This window comes from Orycteropus afer, unplaced genomic scaffold, assembly GCF_000298275.1.
Source record: "Orycteropus afer afer isolate SDZICR_OR568_19922 unplaced genomic scaffold, OryAfe1.0 scaffold00318, whole genome shotgun sequence".
NCBI lineage: Eukaryota > Metazoa > Chordata > Mammalia > Tubulidentata > Orycteropodidae > Orycteropus > Orycteropus afer.
In genome coordinates, this window is record NW_006921905.1 from 3,269,630 (window position 1) to 3,277,665 (window position 8,036).

General features: G+C 37.8%; 1 protein-coding gene and 1 non-coding gene across 2 annotated transcripts in view; both read left to right on the forward strand.

Moving 5' to 3' along the window:
- Positions 1 to 8,036, forward strand: part of NFIA (nuclear factor I A) — a 468,951-nt gene that overhangs the window by 415,515 nt on the left and 45,400 nt on the right. The window lies entirely within an intron of this gene.
- TRNAL-CAA lies at positions 3,691 to 3,797 on the forward strand. Its single transcript has 2 exons — positions 3,691 to 3,728; positions 3,752 to 3,797. It is a non-coding gene; the product is annotated as a tRNA-Leu (tRNA).

An 8,036-nucleotide genomic window follows, 5' to 3' on the forward strand; every position in this document is an offset into this window, starting at 1 on the left:
GCCACTCCTCGGAAGGAAGGTTGGGCAATCCTACTTCTGTAGTGATACTGCCTCGGAAACCCAAGGAGGGGTCGCTATGAGTCGGGGCCAACTCGACGGCAAAACAACAACAACATCATGTTAATGAAGATCAGAAAGTATATTTATGCAATATTGATGTGCGTGTGGAAAGCAGGTAGTCTCCTACGTTGTTACAGGACTGTAAATTGGTTCATCCTCTTTAGAGGGCAATTTAGTAATACATATATACAATTTTTAAAGGCAAGCCATGTGTATAGATGGATATGTGAGCAAAGATTTACATAAAATATTCATTGAAACCTTTCTTATGGTAAAGATCGATAATAATCTAAATATCTGCCAATCTCATTGCTATAGGAAATCTTTAAAAACGAAAAGCCAGTTCTATATGAATTCATGGAATAGTCTTTGAGTTATATTAAGTCAGCACAAGAATGTGTTAAGTGTGTGTAAGGGGGATAGCTCAGGGGGCAGGAATGCATAGAAAAGAAGGACACAGGGAAGAGGTAACTACAGAGAGGAACTGGGAAGAGAGCTGTTACACTGTGGGGAATTGCAGTCAATGTCATGAAACAAAATGTGTATGAACTGCTGCATGGAAAATGAATTTACCCTGTAAACTTTCACCCAAATCACAATAAAAGTTAAAAAAAAAAAAAGAAGAAGAAAAAGTACGTATAGAAACCTAACATGGGTTTGTTGAGGAGGATATACATACATATTTGGTTCTATGTGGAAGGATTTGGAAAAAACAAACAAACATTTGCCATGTAGTCATTTCCAACTCATGGTAACCCCAGTGTGTCAGAGTAGAACTGTGCTTCATACCGTTTTCAATGGCTGATTTTTCAGAAGTTAATTGCCAGGGTTTTTTTCTGAGGCACCTCTGTGTGGACTCAAATCGCCAACCTTTTGGTCAGCAGCCGAGCATATTAACCAGTGGTACCACCCAGGGACTCTGTGGAAGGATGGAGTAGTAGTTGACTCTGGGGAGGGGAATAAGATTGCTCATGACAGGAGTGAAAGATAGATTAGACTGTACACATATGCTTTTTGGTACCTTATCCAATGAAAATGAAAGATACTGAGTTTTAAATCCCTCTTTTATTTGGATTACAGAAATTTATTTTAAAAAATACTTGTTTGATGTATCTAAAAATCTTGTTTATACCTCACTTACTACAGTGGCCCAAACACAAAGCATACACATTATTGTTGCTGTTGTTAGTTGCTATGGAGTCCATTCTGACCAAAGGCAACCCCGTGTGTACCGAGTAGAAATGCTCTATAGGGTTTTCAAGGCTATGACGTTTCAGAAGCAAATCACCTGGGTGGGTTTGAACAATGAACCTTTTGGCTAATAGTCCAGTGGTTAACCATTTCTTCTATCCAGGGACTCCTTTTACACACATAAGAGGTCTATAAAACCCTTGGAAATTTTTACGCATTTAGCTTTTAGCTGTACTAACCTGACCTTTGGATGTTAATAGTAAAAATGCATGATCTTTCTGGTAAAGAATGATACTTCCCTCACAGCATGGACTTCAGTGTAAAGTTTCTTAGTAGCCATTGTTTGGTCACAAGTCTGTTGAGGAATCCATTGAATACAAATATATATATATTATCTTAAATAATAATTTTTAATAAATACTTTTTACAGAATATTTATATTTTGCATATAATTCAAGTATTTAACTTTTAAATTTGCAAAGGAAAAAGTGATAATTGAACATAAAGCATTGTGATGATTTAGGAATTTCCATAGGGTTACATTGGATCATTATTATATATCTGCAGAATTGGAATTATTAACATTCTTTTTTCAAAAAAAAAAAAAAGAAGAAACTGAGGCTGAGTCAGGAATTCAAACCCAGGTCTGTTGAGCTCTAAAGCCCAGTGCCTTCACTTCTACCACAGTACTATTTTCAGAGACTAGTATCTTACACCTTTCCCTTGAAAACCCAAGATACTCTATAACAATGTTTATATTATTTCAAGAATAACGGTATCCTGAGTACATTAAATTGGATGAGAAGCAGAGGAACAAGAGCAAGAAAAAAGACATTAAGAGAGTAACATTGCAAAGAAGAGTAACAGAACAGTACAACAGACAGTTGCATTCACTGAGGCTATCATGTTTTTTACTGTTTCAGATGGCAGTGATGACAGATGAATTTTAAAACTTTCTCTGTAAAAGTTTTAGGCGGTTTAGGAAATTTGGGAAATGCAGAGAAGTATAAAATAGAAAATTACATTTTCCTATAATCAACTGTTAACACTATGGGTTTTTTTTCCTTTTTTTTTTTAGTGCATGTTTATGTGTGTATTTGTGTATATATGTATGCACATACATATATAAATGATTGTGATCATACTGAATATAAAATTTTGTGTGCTGTTTTCTTAATTAGCATTATACATCCTTTCTTACTTCATAAAAAAGTTAGGAAATGTGATATTTAAACAAATGTTCCGCATCCCTATTACTAGACATTAATTTTTGTCCTATACTATGGAATATGCTCCAGCATATCCTTGGACATATATTTTTGTCTCTGACTTTAATAGCTTCCTTAGGAGAGATTCCTAGAATTAGAATTACTAGAACAGTGTGAACATTCCTCTTAACACACATTAGCAAATTGCTTTTCAAAAAAGTTGTACCAGTTTATATCCTTACAAATGGCTTCTCAGTATGATTGTAACATTAACCATTGAGAGATTTGAGTAGAAGTGTTTTTGAAAATTGCTAGGAGTTACATATCTGAGGGATATTACCCTTGATCAGATTTATAATGTGTTGTTGTTGTTGTTGTTGTTTGCCGTCGAGTCGGCCCCGACTCATAGCAACCCCTCCTTGGGTTTCCGAGGCAGTATCACTACGGAAGTAGGATTGCCCAACCTTCCTTCAGAGGAGTGGCTGGTGGGTTTGAACTGCCAGCCTTGTGTAGTATCTGATTAAACAAATTTAGTATTTTTTCCTCAGTTGTTTTAACATAAAGCACAGTAGAATTCTGGGGATTTCCCATCTACTTAGCTAAACTTCTCCATAAGTGATCACTCTCTCTGGACTGTTCTCTGTGGAGAGGGTAGCCCTGTAGACACTCACAAAGGGGTGAAGCCTTCATTAAAAGGCTAGGAATATCAGGGTAAACAATGTTTATTTTGCTGGACTCTTTGTATATTGAGGCTCAGAGAGGTTAACTGGCTTGCCAATGTCTCATATCTAGTAAAGGCTTGAGTGAATTCAGTCCAGGATTTTCTGGTTCTAAAATGCATTTTCTGTTAACGACATTGCACTGCCTCAAAAAAAAAAAAAATTGTCTGGGATTTTAAGGTTCTGTTTGTGATTATTTTAAGATTCAAAACTGTTGGAAAGGATTTTAAAATTATCCGTAAGTTCTTAGAGCAATCACTTTTTGTGCATTTTTTTCAGTGATTTTGTTCTTATTTTAAATAATTAATCGTGATATGTGTGTTTCATATTATAAACATATTGTGATGCTATTAACTATGATTTTTTAAAATGTTTGTTATAAAATGCAGATTTTATTCCCTATTCAAGAGATACAAACATAAATAATTGCAATAATAAGAGATGAAATGATAAGATGGTTACAAAGGACATTTGGATGAAATAATATTAAAGATCTAAGTACATTCATAAGTGTCAGGATGGCCGAGTGGTCTAAGGCGCCAGACTCAAGCATTCCCTTCCTGTGCTCGGGGTTTCTGGTCTCCGAATGGAGGCATGGGTTCGAATCCCACTTCTGACACACTACTCTTTGGGAGCTCTGGTAGCATAGTGGCAAAGATACTTGCCTGCTAACCAGACAGCTGGCGGTTCAAACCCACCAGCCACTCCTCGGAGGGAAGGTTGGGCAATCCTACTTCCGTAGTGATACTGCCTCGGAAACCCAAGGAGGGGTCGCTATGAGTCGGGGCCGACTCGACGGCACATAACAACAGCAACAACAAGTACATTCAGGAAGAATTCCCTTAAACAGAAACCAAGGCAAAAATGGCACATGAAACACTAAACCCCTTCTGTGCATATCCCTTTTTCAAACAGCCATAGGCACTTACTACGGTGCCAGTAAACCAGTAGTGAGAAAATCGGCCCCTCCTCATGAGGACCCAGTTGCATCAGAGTAGAACTGTGCTCCATAGGGTTTTCATTAGCTGATTTTCCAGAAGTCAGTCACCAGGCCTTTCTTCTGAAACACCTCTGGGTAAACTCGAACTTCCAGCCTTTTGGTGCGCACGTGAGAGCATTAACTGTTTGCACCACCCAGGATATTTTAAAACATTTTTAGTGGCTACAGAATATTCCAGCATATGGATGAACCATTAACTTAAAAGTTGTTTCCATTTTTTGTTCCTATAAGTAATGCTGTAATGAACATCTTGGAGCATGAATCTTCATCTGCATTGTGAAGTATTTGTTGAAGTTAAATTCCCAGAAGTAGGTTTCCAGAGTTACACTACCTTTTGAGAGGCCGCAGAAGTCTTTCAAGAGAAAGTGGTCCAATATATTGATCTTAGTTTCTATTTTTAGAAAACCCCAGCAGAATCCAGATTTTATTCCATGTGGCTATTGAAGATAACTTTAACTTGTGCTCACCCATATTTGTTGTTGCTTAAGATCAATAAATATGTTCTGTCAACTAAACAGCACACAGAGTACACAAAAACTAAATGACAGTTACAGAATTTGGATTAACCATCAGAAGTAAATTTAAATTAATTGAAACGTTCTTTAAAACGATGATGAAAAAGAAAGTTATAGGCAATTTAAATAGACACATTGTAAAGTGCCCCCCTTATTGCACAGATTTGGGTAATACAAGGTCCGCGCGTCTCCAGTTTCAGTATTGCTCCGATCCACATTTCTGTTTGCAGCCCATATCGTGACTGTCTTGTACTTTGCTCTCTACACATTTCACCCCAAATCATGATATAGCTTGAATGCCTCCTCCCTTGAAGGGTCTGTAATATATGTAAAAATACCAAGAGAGCAAAGCCATCTGGCTAAATTGATTGGGGATTTTTGTGAACTATTGGCACATTAGAATGTCATGCAAATTGTTACCATACATGTTAAGTAATGCTAATATGTTAAAGTTAGAATTCATTAGCCTTTTAGGAAGGAAGCTTGTGGGTATGTTGTTCTGTAATCATTTACTAGCGATAAGTAGGCTTTAATTCCATGCCCTGAGGACTGTGTCTTTTTCCTTTCTCTTTTCAGTAACTTGTTTGTAAAGACAAAAGATTTGCAGAGATAATAGAACAAGGAAACTGCACAGATGGGATCAAAATAATGGAAATTCAGTGTGGTTATCTTCTAGATCTCAAACATCTAGATGAAAACTACAGTAGTCATTCAGTCACTGGGAATTTCTGCATCTCTGCATTTGCTCGTGTGTAAACAAAGCCTGTATGTGCTTCCTTAGGTTTATGATGGTATTGATAATGCTAACCTCAGCTCTGTGAACTTGTCGATAATCATAGATTTCTTTGAAGTAGAACACTCCAATATTCTTCAGCATTTCTTTTGTGACCTTGCAAGGAAAAATATTGTTCCAATTACTAAATAAGTTCAGTTGTAATAGGTTTCCTTTCTAAATTGACCAATGTATTTTCTAGCAATTTCTGCATGTATTTTCCCCAAATGAAAGTTTTCTCATGGACTTTATTATTATTATTATTTTAATAACACTTGATAGTACAGTTAAGGAAAGATTAGGACAACTGTTGCAAACACTTATTTAGTCATCTCACTGGCTATTTTCTCATGCACCTTCTGTCTGCTGTCAGGTGTCACTGATAAATACTTTAAAAATTGCACTTTGAATACCCGGGTTGTTTTCAAGTCCATTCCTGAACTTGTTTTGATAACTTGTGTCTAATAACTAGTACATTCCTGGCAGGTCTCAGGAAGTCCATTTTGAATGAAGTTGGATTTTTAATTAGTTATTTTTAGAGGGAAACCCCATGCATGTGAATTTGTCCCAGTTTCTGAAACTCAGGGAAAGTGTGAATTGGATATTGATACTTGAGTAAATGAGGAAAAAGTTTTATATGGAAATGTCCAGTTGTTTTGATGGTTTTTAGATGGAAATTTGGTGCCTTTGTTTCTTTGATAAGTTATATCATCTTTTTAAAAGAAAAATATATTCAACAGGCATCTTCCCCTCCATTTTCAAACATCCAAGTCCCTTCTCCTTAAATTTTTCCCTTCCCTGAGGAAAGACAGGTGTGACAAAATGTCATTTACAGTGTTACTTCCTTTCTTTCCCTCATCAGCTGTTGACTCCAGGTCCTGCCTCTCTTCCTAGGCTTCTGCTGCTTCCTCCCTGACCCCCTAGTCCATCAGAACCCTTCAACTAACACATCTTTCACAACACAGCTTTTACCTTTCACCTGTTCCTCCTGCTCAGGGTCACTTTTCGGTCCTTTAATATTCCACAAAGTTTTATTTGTATCACTTTTAGTCATTCATATTTTCATTTTCTGTCCTTAGCTGTCCCCATTAGACTCTAACTTTGTTAAGGATAATAGTTGTGTCTGTCTTTTATACCCCCCATAATGCTCAGCAGAGAGCCTGGCACATAGCAAGGGCTCAAATAAGTATCTTTTCAAGAGAGTGAGGGGGAAGAGTCAGAGAAAACTGAGAAGAGAAGAGGGGAGAAGGAAGGAAGAGGAGAGAAAGATGAACAGACAATATCTCTCTTTTTGGTGCACTTCAGACTTGTGGAGTTTAAGAGGATGAAGATGAAGAAGAGGTTGAAAGTTCTCTCCTTGCATCTAGTTGGAGTTTCTGATGAAACAAAACCCAAATCTCTCTTTAGACTTCTTAGTTTGCATCATAGGCTGCCGGCATTTGAGAGACTTCCGGTCTTTCAGTGTCTGGAAATTAATTGAGAACATCAAAGCTCACCTGGCTTCTTACATTTTCTTTTCTCCAGAGGGGCCTGACAGTGCTCGTTTTCCTCCCACTGCAGAGGGGAGTTGGCCATCCCTCTATTTAGCCAGTGCATCCAGGCACCACCAACCACCCACCTCCCTGTGGGCACTTTGTGAGCACATGGACAGGGCTTCATCCAAAAAACAGTTCTTCCAGATTCACCCTCCACACAAAAATCTATCTCAATTGTTTCCCTTTTCTGCCTTTTGGTGATTACACATATTTCAACGTCACTAAATTTGAACTAGACTTTGAATCTGTCTGCCTACTTTCAAATCAAGAGATGCAGACTTGACATCTTCCAGTTTACCAAATTTGAATGATTTTATTGAGATGGTTTTTGTCTTAAAGAAATGTCAATTGACATTGGTACAAAAGTTTTAATATCTTAGTATCTTTTTCTTTAGTCTTATTTTTCCCAAAGACAGGAAAGCTCCAAATTTATTCAAAACAAATTTACCATGTTTTTCCATGTGCAGGAATTGGATGAAACCTGTTAAAGACTCAGCATTAAACATGGAAACTGTCATGATTACTTTATCCAGACATATTTCTTATTCATTGTTATTCAGGGGGTGGGGGGACACCCTGGGAACAGCAAAAACTGGAATTCTGTGTGACAGCCACACAGTCAGCCACACCCAGTTCTGAAGGCTGTTATGTCCTTCCAGGAATACCTGCACAGTTGTTAGAGAATGCTGATGGTGATCTCCCTCTCTAGTCCACTCCCCCAAGCCTCACCCAAAAATCCCCTAGAACTAGATCCCCAGATCACTGAGGCCCTATAAAGTTGTAGTGCTTGTAAAGACAGAGCTTTGCCTGAACCATTCCCCCAGTTGACCATACACAGGCATGACTTATATTGTCTAAGTGAAAAGCTATAGAGTTATCAATGTCTATGGGAGCTGTGGTAGCGTAGTGCCTAAGCCACTTGACTGCTAACCAAAAGGCTGGCAGTTCAAACCCACCAGCCACTCCTCGGAAGGAAGGTTGGGCAATCTACTTCCATAGTGATACTGCCTCGGAAACCCAAGGAGGGGTTGCTATG